Consider the following 13,798-nt stretch of genomic DNA (forward strand, 5'->3'; position numbering starts at 1 on the left):
CTCTCCTGAGCTGACCATTCTCTGCTTTGTAGCCCTTGTTCCAGCTGGTGCAGAGGCTGCAGGCAGGTGTTCCTTTTCCCTGTGTATCTGGTGTTACTTCTGGCAGCATTCACACTTTCCTTGGATGTGAGTCCAGAGGTGTCTGGGAAGGAACATGGATTCTTGCAAGAGGTGATGTCTGAGTGTCACTCTCGTGGGATGGGACACTCTCTTGGATTCAGCTCAGAATTTAGGGGAGAGAGAAGCCTGCTAGAAACTGCCAGAGAAAAGTATTCACTGCATGGGAAAGTTGAAGGGATGCTGTGAGCATCCCACTGGCACTGAGGTGTTGTCTGTAGGATGGCGACCTGGGGCAGTGCGGTGTCTGTCACTTGTGTCAGGCTCCTAGGAGAGAACCTAACAGGCTGAGCAAGTGCAGCCTGGTATTTCTCTTCCCACCCCCTGAGCCGAACTATACCTGCATCCTTGCATTCCCCAGCCCTCCATAGGCTGTCTCTCATGCTGCTGGCTGTATCTCCAAGCATGGAAGCCACTGATGGCCGTAGGTTCACATCTCAGACTCAGATCTTGCAGCACATGGGAGAAGGAAGGCTCCCAAAATTTCATACTCCCATAGGGCACTTCTGGTGTGGCTTTGTCCTCTCCCACAGGACTCAGGAATGAGTGTTCCTGCAGACTGCAAGAGACTGGAATCATTGAGCAGGAGATCCCAAACCTCTCCACAACACAAAGCTGGAACTGGAGTTCCTCACTGCCTTTCCTGGCTGGTTAGAGGGTCTGGCATTTGTCCCCTCCAAGCCAAGGGACTAAGCAGTACCAGGATGACTATTCCATCTGATGCTGTTCCGCATGTGTGATACTTTTCATTTAAGAAAAGAAAATATATCTTAAATCTAGTTTGTCTCCTGGAAGACGTCAGGCATGAAATCAGAGGTCTTGAGCTCCTATAACTCCCCCATTTATTACAGTGCCTTAATTCAAAAATACAGCCTCTTTTCCAAAGGTAATAGCAGCTGAGGTAAAAATCCCTGAAGTCATCTATCCTTCAGGTCTTGGAATTGTGTTTGAACTAAATATTGTGGCAAAAACCTTCGAGGTAACTTGAACTTTTGCCCATGGTGGGGACTGCACTGCTGCACTCAGTGGTCCTTGTAACGCTTAGTCACCCTTGTTTGTTAAAAATAAAACTCCATCTAGGAAGTCGTGCAGTTCTCAGCACAGCTCACTTCAGTTAAGTTCCTCATAGCAAGGGAACCTCTTTTCCATGCACATCACAAAGAGCAGGCAACCAGACACACCAAGGTGAGCCAGTGGGTTGTAAAAGGCTCCATATGTTTGCCATGTCCTGCTTTTTCTGCTAGCACACATCTGTGAGCATTTGTAATCATGTGCTTTACAGATAGGTATGACTCAGAATGCTGACCTTGCCCTTTACCAGCACCATGACATTCAACGTCCTTCTTTGCACCCTCATTCATCCCTAAAGGTGTTGACTTCTTTAACATTTGCTGATTTTAGCACTCCAATTGTGTGACTCTCCTAGCCAGTCTTCAGGAGCACAACTAGGTCAAATTTGTCCCCATCTGTCAGCAGAGTATATTATCTAAGCTCCTTGTCCTCAGTGTGACAGCAGTTAAAGAATTCCTTCAAGTCTCTTGCTGTCTGGAACTATTTGCTTATCAACATCATGATGTCACGCTGAATGAAGTCCCTCCTATTTCCCTTCTTCACTGCTTCATACCCTGTACTGAGTCTGCCTTGCTCCCTCTTTGCTCCTCAGCCCCTCAGAGGAAGATCTCCTGTTGTGAGCATCGTCTCCTGGTCTGCCGCACCACACCAGCCCCATCTCCCTCCCTCATGCTTCCTGCTGGGTACCTGCAGAGACATGAAGACTCCCCAGGGTAGCTTCCCCTGCATGCCCTACCATTCCCAGCAGCAACTGCCTGGGAGATGCCTCAGTACTGCAGATCAGGGAATCCCTCTGTCATGGCTCCCCACCCTCCGGTTGGGGCCCCTCTGTGGGAGTATCCATTTTCCTGCTGGGTGTCTCAGTTTTGCTTCATCTCCCATCTTACCACCAGGAACCTCTGAGCTGTTTCCGTGCCAAGAATTGACCCCCTCCAGCCACAGGAAATCATGTGCTCTTCTCTCTGGTTTCTGGCTTGCCCAGCCTTCTCTCCAGCCAGGCAAAGCAGACCCCAGTTATTAATTACTAAATTACAGCTAGTAATTTAGTAAATTAATGAAACAAAATTCAATGGAGAAACTTACTGGAAGGAAGGGTGATATATCTTTCAAGTCAAACAGATTTTAGTCACTCAGACTCTTTCTCTCCTTTTTCTCAGCTGCATCCTCACAAGCTCCAAACCCTTTATACAGTTCTTTGTAACTTTACTATACAGTAACAGAAAGTTTTTCTGTACAAAAAGACAGGAGAGGAAAATTGCTGCTGAGTCTCTACAACATCTCTTAGGTTCCTCTTGATTAACATTGACTGGGATTTGGGGAGATTTTTACGCCCTTTCAGGAACGATGGTCATTATGGGTGGGTCTTCTGCTACAGCATCTTGCTTCCTTCAATTTCCATAAATCTTAGGCACGATCAGTGCTCATTGTCTTTGTGTCCTTGTTTAGGGTGTCTTCCTGTTAGGAGAGCAGGAAGAGCACACTGTATGTGCTGTAACCTTGTTTCCCTCCTCCCGTGACCTGAACACAACTCTTCTGCTGACAAGTCATCTGTGTGGGAAGCTTCACAGAGCACAGCCGTCTGGGTTTGGAGCAAGGAACGTGCTCCCTGTGGCTTAGCAGGACGTTGTCACTCTTCCCACACTTGCTCTATTGTTTTCTCTGGTGCTTTAATACAGAGATTTTTCCATTCTCACCTCCTTCAGACCCACCTTAGTACTGGCTACAAAGCTCTGCCTTTATGAACACCCATATCTCATCTGCACTCTCTGCCCTCTACACAGCACCATTTTTCCACTTTTTTTTTTCCTTGCCTGTGAGGAAGTGATAACTCTCAAATCAGGCCTCAAGTATCCTCCGTATGAAATTTAGTTCTTTCTTGGAGACACAAAAGAGTTCAATCTATTTGTTTTATCCAGATAAATGATTATAGGATTAGAACACACATATTTGTTTTCATTATTTCTGTCCCTGAAATTGCACAGAGAAATACTACGGCCTATCTTATAAGGGAGAGCGGGCCAGAGGTTTGTAATGGCCGTACCTGAACTTGCGGTGTGTAAATCTTGGAGCCAGACTCTGGTGTTATGGATAACAGCAGGAGGAGGGGAACGCTGTGTTCTCAGCAGCCCTCGCACCGCTGTCAGCCGGCAGGAGATGCGCTGGGTGGTGCTGCCCTCCCGTGCCGCTCTCCATGGTGCTGCAGAGGGACAGGCGGCGGCAGGCGGCGGAGCCCTCAGCCCCACGGAGAGCTTTGGAGGGCAGAACCTCGGGACTGTGTCTGTGGAGAGAGATGTCCTCAGCCATCACACTGCTGATAAGATGCAGCCTCAAACACAAGCAGATCGGTTTCTCCAGTCCTGACGGGACCAGGTTGATGTGCATGAGGGTGCTCTCAAGGCTATGGATAACAACAGCAGGCTTATTTGCTCTATCTTGGTGCCAGCGAAGCTGTGGGGGTGACTCTGGATGAGATGAAGTGAAAGCAGCCCTACAGGGGGGCTGGCAGAAGGAGTGAGGCCAAGCAAAGCCCAGGAGGTGACCAGCTTTCTCCAGGAAGGTTTGGCTGCAGAATGCCTGAGGCCTTAGTTCACCAAAACCGTCTTGAACCCTGTGGGGAAGGAAGATCTGTTCATTAGCAGGGCAGATCTCAGCAAACAACAGAACAGGAACTCTGGGATCAAACTTGTCCTTGCATTCCCCCTCGGTCTGGAGACCTCTTGCCACTGGTACCACCACCACAGAGGTCTTCTTTCACAAGGCCTCTTCAGTTCTCCAAGAGCAGCCACGATATGGTGAGCAAGCTGCTCCTGAGAATGCAATAAAGAGGGGGATGATAGAGGTGGATGTAGCTAATGTAACATTGTTGTGTTGGTGGCACAATTGTTCATTCGCATTTCCTTGGGGTGTCGATGCTGTTATTAATTAAAGGTAATTATAGCACTGCTTGTTCAGTCTAACAATAACATGCAAAGACAAAACTGTTGCAGAAAAAAAAAGAAGTCTACTTTCACCTTTTGTTTTGAGAAACCTGCAAGGTGCGTGGAGGCAGGGAGCATGGGCTCTGCTCCTCCTGCCCATCACAGCCACTATGTGCCAATGGGTCCCAGGGTCAGCACCATTCCTAGTAGTACCCTGGGATACTCTGAGAGTGCTGGGGACAGACACAGAGGGAATGGTAGTCCTGAGAACAGATGCTTGCAGCACAAGTAGGCAGTGATACAGGATGCTGGGCAGCAGTGGTGCCTACTTGTGCAGTGAGAGATGATGATAACATTGCTATCATACACTGGTTACTTTAATGATGGACACTGTTGGCTCTAGTGACATACAGTGTCACCCTTTGTAACAGTACTGGTGGCATCAGAGCTGGAGAGCAATAACTGCTGCTGGATACTGGTCACACAGATACTGATGCTGTGAATGGATGTGGGTGGCACCAGACATGGATACTGGATGTTCTAATGGCCACTGCAGGTTCTGTATGTCTAGATTGCTGTCTCAAATCTAATCCAACTCACCAGTAACTGGAAATTACTTGTGAGGGGAGAGCTTTGAAAAAGTTAGTGTCAATGCAATTACTGCTGCATGGCCACCTGAAGCGTGCAGACTTGTCACACCTAGTCTTATTGCATGCACACAGCTTTGTATTTAGTACTAGGAGCAGTGGTCAGTTGGCAGCAACTTGAAACCTCATTCACATCTCAGGATTGTGTGAGCTTTGGATATGGAATTGTGCCTTGTCTTCAAGAGCTAATGCCTGTACAACAAAGGTCTCCTTGGTTGGGCAGAAGCATCGTTGCTGAGGCTCCTGGATAGAACTTCTGTCTCTGGGTTTCACAGCTGAGTACCCACTAGCAGCTAGAAACTCAGAACAGACACTTTGGTGTAGCGGACTGGTGACCTTTGGGGATGGGCATGACAAATAACAGCTGTCTCCTTCTTTGCTCTCCCAGGACGACTGCCTTTCCTATAACCATTTCCTCTGCATTTTTGTGGACTCAAGTGGTATGGAACTAGGGGGAAGAGGAAGAGGATTTGTACCAGATTAGGAGGATCGTAATCTGATTTTTCTAGGAAAATTTTTTTCTCTGTTGGGATACCCATTAGGACTTTCCGAATACCTCTGGAATACCAAATATTCTTATCCTTCTACCTGCACTCTGTCGGTCCATCATATCCAGCCTTTTGAGACCCAAGTGCCTCCTGTGTTAGGAGTGAGTAGAAATGCCAGCACAGGAAGGCTGTCTCCTTGCTCTGGGTTCCCATGCTGTTCCTTCCCCTTGTTGATCAGCAGGGAAAGGCTGAATGCCCCAGGCTGCCCTGGCACTGTGCCTGCATCTTCTCACTGCGGGACAGAAAACAAATGCACACAAGCCCACTTTGGAAATTAACTGATGAAAACCCCAAATAACATTGACTCTCACTGATAAAATAATGCAACCTGTGTTGTAATGGATAGGTTTTAGAGAACACTAAGAAGCATTGTTATTTTCCCATGTGTTTGTTTACTTTTCTTACAGGGAGTATTTATTTTTCAGCCAGTTGCAATGTAGCTGATGGTGAATGGACAATAAGGAAGGAGCCACAACATTTTAGCTGCAATATAGTAGCACCTAGTGACCAGATGGGAATGAATTAGCATGGTCTGCTTGAGCACAAGTGTAATGGGCATCAATAGGTGAGAATAAGATGCTGATTTCAGCAGGTATATGGCTAAATGCATCAGAGGTAGCTGCCATCACAGAGGAGGTGTTCATCCCCACATCTGTCCTTCCCTACTTTCCAGGCTCTGTTCTCCCAGGACTCTGAGCAAAGAAAAAAGCACAAAGGCTGAGGCACAGAGGGTTGCAGAACCATCCCTGCTGTCCTGGAATGGATAAGAAACAAAGGCAGAGATTTGGGCAACAAGGGGAGTCCTTGAAGGATTGTTTTAAGATAAAGGAGTGGGGAAGGAAAAGCCCCACAAAGGGGCTGTCCCCAGCCCTGTGCCTCCAGGCAGGAAGCCCAGGCATTTTGCATAGTCTCCTCCCCACCCAGATGATTTCTAGTCCATCCTTCCGTCCGTTTGTGATGCTGAGGGACAGGAAACCCACCTCCACACCTCCCACACAGGTATCACCTTTGCCTCCATAGCAAGATGCCTTCTAGCACTTCCCTTGTGTCTTTGCTAGGAATTAATGATGACGACCCGGGTGTCAGTCAGAGTTGCAGTGACTTTACATAACCAGGTTTAGGGCTGGGACATTCGGCAGGGAGAGTCCATGGTGCTTTGTGACCTGAGGACATTTTCCCTTTTCTCTTTGCCTGGCAGGTCTTCATGAGGGGCAGCTCTGGAGCCCAGAGAGAAACGCAGTGCACAGGATGCTGAATCTGGCCTAGTCCTGCAACCCTGCAAGCTGTGAGAGGTACGGCACGGCCTGGGGCAGCCTCTGGGGCTCTTCATCTCTGCCGGGGGGGACAGCTGTGTGCGTGTGGTTGGAGGGGTGGTGGCAGGGGGAGGCTGAGGCTGGAGAGCTGCTGAGGGCGTTTCAGTGACAGCCCTCCCTCCATCTCGTAGTGAATCCTGCATCACACCCATCACTAAATAAAGTTATGAAATCTAATACCAATTGCTATAGTAACATCACGCCTCTGCACTGACCTAGTTTGAGACAAAGGAAGTGTTCCCGCAGCTCTGAGCATGCAGGAGGCTGCAGATGAGCTTTAGTCTGTTCTCCAGAAAGAATGGCAGAGGGAGCTGCTGACTTTTCGCCACCTGCACCCCTTTGCCCCACAGGCCCTCGTGCACTGTGAACTGCTTTGTCTCAGGCACAAAGCAGAGCCACTGCCAGAGAGCACGTCCATCCCACATCCTGAATGCAGGTGGGGCCCCGCCTTGCTCCATCCAGACGTGAAGGCAGCAGGAGCACCTGCCCTGGTACAAAGCAAGATCTCTGAAAGCTGCGGAGATCTGGTGGCACAGCAGCAGCAGTCATTGCCACGCAGTGCATCCCGTAACTGCTGTGTCATAAATAATCTAGGGCAAGAAGCCTGTCCTTGTCCTGCCAGCGATCCCTACCTCAATCTCACCTTGGTGCCCCAGCGCCAGGCTGCTGCTGGCTTTGACAGCACGGTGAGGCAGGAGGATGTGGCCAGAAGATCGCAGTGAGGCTGTGTCACAGACAGCCATGCAGAGCAGCCTGCTTTGTGCTGTGCCACAAATGCTCACTGCAAACGTGGAAAATCTCCATCACCAGGAGTCACAGCATGCTCTATTAGGTGGAGGGCAGACATGTGGAGTGCTCTGCTCGTTCCATGGAGGGCTTTGCAAATGCACACACACTCCACCTGGCCACTTGGACAGCACTGAACAGAAGAAATGATGTTTTTTTTCCCAAGCTGTCTTACTAGCTGCTCTTTCAGACATGCTGGAGCATGCAGCACCACCAGCACGTGCACAGAGAGCCTCGTAAGGGAGCACAGACCTGCAGTGAGGCTTCAAACCACAGTGCCCTTTGCTCGCTTCCCTGGTCCTTCCACTTCCCTTCATCAGCTTTCTTCCTGAAAACTCTCCCTTTCTTACCTTCCCTTTGTTTGTCTCATTTGACTTCCTTAATGTTTTGCATTTCTTTCTTCAGAGCAGATTGCTTCTTCTAGAGAACTTTGAGAAATGTCTATTTAGGGACAATCAAATAGGTTCTAAAATTTCATTCTCTTGAGACTTGGCTATGTTACCAGCGATATTTGCATGAAAACAGGTTCTCCCTCTCATCTGCCTCTCCAAATTAGTCAACACCCTAAGTAAAAAATCTGCCATATTACAATCACTGATTTTCACAGAAATTGGTTGCACTGATACAAGAAAAGAAAAAAAAAAAAAGAAAAATGAGAAAAAATGAAAAAAAAGAGTGTGTGCAGCATACAAGGAAAAAGTTATTTCTTGTTTCGTAAAGGCTCTAGCCAGACCTTACCCCTCCCCATCACCACAGTGGGCATCCACTGCCAGCCCCAGCACTGACACCCCTTTGGCCCGAGAGCAAGGAGACCACAGCCGCCAGGGCTCTGCCACGGCTTCAGCCCTTCATAGTGGCCCACAGCAAGCAGCACTGCTCAGCTGCAGCACCGGGGGAAGCTCCTGGGGAGGAACAAGAGCAGGAGGCTGGAGGAAGGTCTGTTGTGCAATGAATCGTTCTGAGTAGAAGTTGGCTATTTTTATCCCTTGCGATTAGATTCTGAACTCTTTGAATCATCATTAATGCAACGCCCTGGAGGCCGGCGGCCCCCCTTGCTGAATGCCACATGAAGTGTTCCTGCTAATTCGGGGAACATTTGAAATCAGGCGTGTAGGCAGACCTACGTCACCTACACCACAGTATACAATTTTTTAAGCTTCTAGAGGCAGGGTGAGGGGAGTCGTTTTTCTTGTTCAGGTTGCGAATCACTTCTTCCTTATCTAGCTAGCTATTAGCATGCTGCCAGGTTTCTATATATAAAAGCCACCCCTGTGTTCACAGCCAGCTAGAATGGCTGAGCTGAGGTTTACGTGGGAGATGACGGTGTGTGGGGCCATGGCAGAGCTGATGGGCAGAGGGCACGACAAGGCAGCTCTGGGGTGCCTGCAGCCCACCAGGGGTTGGTGCCTGGGCACGACTTGTGCCTGAGCAATCCTTCATGGCCAGCCCTGCCTCAGCAGCCAAGCTTTCCTCAAAGGTTATGATGGCAAGAAGTTCTTGACCCAAATGAGTCTATAGTTTTCACTATATGCCAGCCAAGAAGCCCAGTCTCTGACTGCTTGCAGGCATCACCGGGGCCAAAGTCTGGTTGTTGGGTGTCTGGTGCATTTATTTGCTGGTACGTTATGATTTAAGTTGAGATGTGACTGGTTAATGTGGTAAGATGTCCCAGGAGCCACCCACCATGGCAGCTTCTGTCTGTTCTTCAGCAAGGATGAAAGCTCCTGGGCTGGCATGCAGGGTGGGAGTACAGCTTTGGTGTTTCCATAGGGAACAAGCCTGGAAACTGTTGGAAAGCTCTGCTGCTGTAATTCCCACCATGTGGAGGCATGGTGGGAAGGAACAGCTGGTTCTCCAAAGTCTATTACAGCACAGAGTCCCATCAGAGAGGCTGATTAGACCAGTGGTTCCTAACATGGCTGGTATGATGCGAGTGCTCTGTCCTCTCAGAGTGCACAGGAGCCTCCCAGGCTTTGTAGTTTCCTACATGGGGGGCTTGAGTCTGTTCAGAACAGGCAAGTAACTCCATGTAGTCTCCAGTAGTCAGAGTAAGAACCTTTTGCTGCCATCTCCTTGTCAGGGCCACTCAGGAGTAATTTCTATGGGGAGATGGAAATGAACCTGTGTCCACTGGGCAGCCATCCTTTTGAAGATACGGCACACAGTCTGGGGGGGCACCTCCAGAAGGACATGGAGTTAATCTCCAGAGATGAGGGGCAGGAAGGTGTCTGCTCCATGAGGAGGGCAGGCAGGACAAGACATCACAAGCTGGAGCTGCCACCAGAGGCATCCTGGCTGGATAGAAGTAACTTCAGAGGTGTTAGAGGATTGCAGAGATAGACAGATATCTCCAGGGCAGCTCTTTGGGTTTCTTCCTGATGTGACATTTTGACATTTTCTCTCTCACTTTCTGCCAGGAGTTACAAACCATAATTGCAAGGACTCACATCACAGTAATTCAGCAAGCACTGCCTGGCTGCTGGGTGGATGAGCAGCCAGAAGCTGGGCAGGCATGTGGGAGTGAGGGCAGGATGGATAGCTAGGGAAAGTGTGCTTAGCTGGGATACACAGTGCACTTGGCTCCTCTTCTCCATCCACTCCCTTTTGTTTATCCCTTGCTCTGTCCAGAGCTCAGGCCAGCCTAATCTCTTTGCTGTTAAAAAGAGACTGGCGAGCAAATATTTGCACTCAGTGAAGGATCTCTTACAACAGCAGAGGCTTTTCGGCTCACAGTGAAGATGTGATTCAGTCTTTCTGGAGCAGAGCAAACCATCTCCCACCAGCTCCAGCAGCCCCCAACCTAGCCCCATCTCCCCGCACAGCAGAGGGGCACAGCAGTCATGGGTGCTACAGGAGGAAGCAGGTGGCATTGCTCTGCCAGGTGAGGAAAGGACTCCCTGCTTAGCAGGAAGCTTCTTCAGGCAAGGCTATCATCTGCCTTATTTGAAATCTCATCTATTATTCAGTCTTGGGAGCTGCAGTTGGGATGCTGCAAACAGTGACTGTAGTGCTAATGTTGCAAATCGTGCCGATGACAAAGGAGACCCCTTTGGGACACACAGGACTGCCATAAGACATGTCAGGTCATCTGCTGCACATCAGAGACCTCTGAGCATCAGCAAAACTAGTGGGAAAGGGAAGAGGAACACCGAAATAAGAGGCTGAGGGGAAGGAAGGTAATGGGCCACACTTCTTCCCCTGGGCTCAGGGATGCATCCTCTCCATGCAGCTGTTATGAACATCTCGTAAGTAGGGTCTTTCCCTGTCAGACTGTGCTGGGGATGTGGAGGGATGTAGCAGGGACCAGGCAGCTGTCCTGGCAGATTGCCCTTGCTCAGTTTGTGAGCTGCAGGGTCATGGATTAGGGAGATTTGATTTCCAACTTTATCATCCTTCCAAATTAAAAAAAAAAAAAAAGGTGGGAGAGAGGCCTGTTGAGCTTTTTCTTCCCCCACCTCATGTCTCGATGAAGTGCCAAGAGTTGCAGAGAGTAATTGAAATGCAATGAAAACAGTTTAATCCATCTTAAAGGGAAATCAGCTCACAGGGGATGCAGCAGCAGCCACAGCAGAGTGGGCTCCAGCAGATGGGCAGCCACAACCGCTCCAGCAGACCCATATCCTGACCCATGCATGCCCAGTGTGGAAGTTGTGCCCCACTGAGCAGCTGGCAACAGGTGAAGGGATGCCCAAGGCAAGCAGGACAGAATCAGGCTGGCTGTTCACCTTGCAAGAATTCATAGGAGGAAATTGAACTCTGCCATATAGAAGTGACTGTCCACACTCAGCAATAGCAGTAGGAGAAAGGGTGCTCCCTGGCCTGCCCTGCTCCCTGCCCCCCCATCCCTTTTGTTTCCATCCTTCCAGCCCCTCATACAAACTTTTCTTTTCCTCCCCGACCATTTGTCCCCACAGTCCCTCAGATTTACCTCCCTGTCTCTGCTCCCTGAGCCTTCCCCAAGCCAAGCTGTCCCCTGGCCCCTTTTCTCTTGCAAACCAGGCTCTTTTCCTTTTTCTTTTCCTTTTCCTTTTCCTTTTCCTTTTCCTTTTCCTTTTTCTTTTCTCTTTTCTTTTCTCTTTTCTTTTCTCTTTCCTTTCCTTTCCTTTCCTTTCCTTTCCTTTCCTTTCCTTTCCTTTCCTTTCCTTTCCTTTCCTTTCCTTTCCTTTCCTTTCCTTTCCTTTCCTTTCCTTTCCTTTCCTTTCCTTTCCTTTCCTTTCCTTCCCTTCCCTTCCCTTCCCTTCCCTTCCCTTCCCTTCCCTTCCCTTCCCTTCCCTTCCCTTCCCTTCCCTTCCCTTCCCTTCCCTTCCCTTCCCTTCCCTTCCCTTCCCTTCCCTTCCCTTCCCTTCCCTTCCCTTCCCCTTCCCCTTCCCCTTCCCCTTCCCCTTCCCCTTCCCTTTCCCCTTCCCCTTCCCCTTCCCCTTTTTTCCCTTTCCCTCCCCTCCTGTCCCCCCCCCCTGCCCCCCCTCTTACCTCCCCTCCCTTCTCCTTCCCACCTCTCCTCTCCTCTCCTCTCCTCTCCTCTCCTCTCCTCTCCTCTCCTCTCCTCTCCTCTCCTCTCCTCGGCACTTCTCCAGCTGTTGTTCCACCAGCTCACATGGATGCTTCACGTGGGCTATGTTAAATAACACTGGTCCCAGCACTGATCCCTGAGAAGCACCCCTCATCACTCGTCTCCATGTGGACACTGAGCCATTGACCATAGCTCTGTGAATGAGACCATCCAGCCAGTTCCTTATCCAGCAAGTTGTCCATCCATCACATCCATTTTTCTCCAATTTGGCAACCAGAATGTCATGAGGGACAGTGTCAAATGCTTTGCACAAGTCCAGGTAGATGACATCAGTTACTCTTCCTTTATCCACTGACATTGTAACTTCATCATAAAAGGCCACCAAGTTTGTCAGGCATGACTTGCCTTTGATGAAGCCACGTTGGTTACCACCAATCACCTCCTCTTTATTTTCCATGTGCCTCGGTAGGGCCTTCAGGAGGATCTGTTCCATGATCTTGCCAGGCACAGATATGAGACTGACTGGCCTATGGTTCCCTGGATCTTCTTTTTTTCCCTTCTGGAAAATGAGGGTTATGTTTCCCCTTTTCCAATCAGTGTGAACTTCACTAGGCTGCCACAACCTCTCAAATATGATAGCGGCTTGGCAACTTCATCTGCCAGTTCCCTCAGAACCTGTGGATGGATCTTGTCTGGTCCCATGGACTTGTGCTCCTTCAGGTTCCTTAGATGGTCTCAAACCTGATCTTCATCTACAGCAGGCAGGTCTTCCTCCTCGAATTTCTTACCTTTGCTTTCCACAGTTTGGGCAGTGTGGCTAGAGCCCTCAGGATTTTTACACCTGTAGTATGCTTCAGTGTTTTCTAGTTGCCTTCAAACTACACTCAGTTGAAAATAAGAAGCTAAACTAAAAGGTCAAAGGAAATAAAAATTAGTTTATACACTACATGATTTCAGTGAAGAAGTATGGGAAATCTAATCACTGATTTTCTTTAAGCTACCCCAGAAGAGTTAGTCTTATCCCCCTGTATAGCCCCGCACAGATGGGAGTCAATCAGAGACAAGCAGGATGGGATCAGTACACCTTGGTGCTCCCTTTTGCTATACAGATTAGTCACAGACAAACCTCAGAGCCTGTCCCCTCCACCAGCCCACAGGGATGCCTGTACCTGCTGTGTGGGCCATGGTGACAGAGGGGCACCATAGCAAGAGGCAGCCAGCCAGGACAGCACAGCTCCACCAGGAGCAATGCAGCAGGGCAGAAAAGATCAACTGAGCAGCAAGCAGCTTCTCAGGTCAGGCTCTGAGTGCTTAAAAACACCTCTTCTCTCATCCAAGCTACTGAAACATTTTCCTCCGGGGTAAAACATGCCATAAACCCCAGTGCTTGTCAAAGAGGAAATGTTTGACATCATATTGCATTAGCGCAGCTGCAAGCAACACAGAGCAGGGCTGCCAGCTCCCCTCAGAGATCCAGTAACCACAGAAACACCAAACATAATGCAGCAGGACTGGACGTTCAGCGCCTTGCTTCCCTTGGCTCGAGCAAGGCCCATGTGTAGTGTCTGACAGCAGGTTTTTCTTCAGCCCCCTGAACAAATGGGACAGGAGCAGTGATTTGCTGGCAGTATCCCTGCTGATTTGTTATGCTGGCTGAGGAAGGGACACCATTAAAATAAACATATCCTCTACTTCTGTGCCCCATTATCTCCAGTCCTTGGTTTGCACGTCTCTTCTCCTCCCCTCCTGCTGTACAAGCTCTCTCATGTCCTGTTTCTCTCTTCCATCCCTTGACCTTGGGGCATTTGTTTTTAGAGCTGGGACAGCCTTTGCAAGATTGCCACAGTAAGGAATGGGCTGCCAAGGACCTCTTCAGCACACTCTGATC

General features: G+C 49.3%; 1 protein-coding gene across 5 annotated transcripts in view; it reads left to right on the forward strand.

The window, feature by feature from the left end:
• DLGAP4 (DLG associated protein 4) overlaps positions 1-13,798 on the forward strand; it is a 160,623-nt gene that overhangs the window by 82,128 nt on the left and 64,697 nt on the right. For all 5 annotated transcript variants that reach the window (XM_090152333.1, XM_090152335.1, XM_090152332.1 and 2 more), the window contains exon 3: positions 6,500-6,593. The gene's annotated coding sequence lies outside the window, so the exon portion shown is untranslated. The remainder of the gene's footprint in view (positions 1-6,499; positions 6,594-13,798) is intronic.

The sequence above is a fragment of the Phasianus colchicus genome, chromosome 17 (assembly GCF_987193195.1).
Source record: "Phasianus colchicus chromosome 17, bPhaCol1.hap1.1, whole genome shotgun sequence".
Lineage (NCBI taxonomy): Eukaryota > Metazoa > Chordata > Aves > Galliformes > Phasianidae > Phasianus > Phasianus colchicus.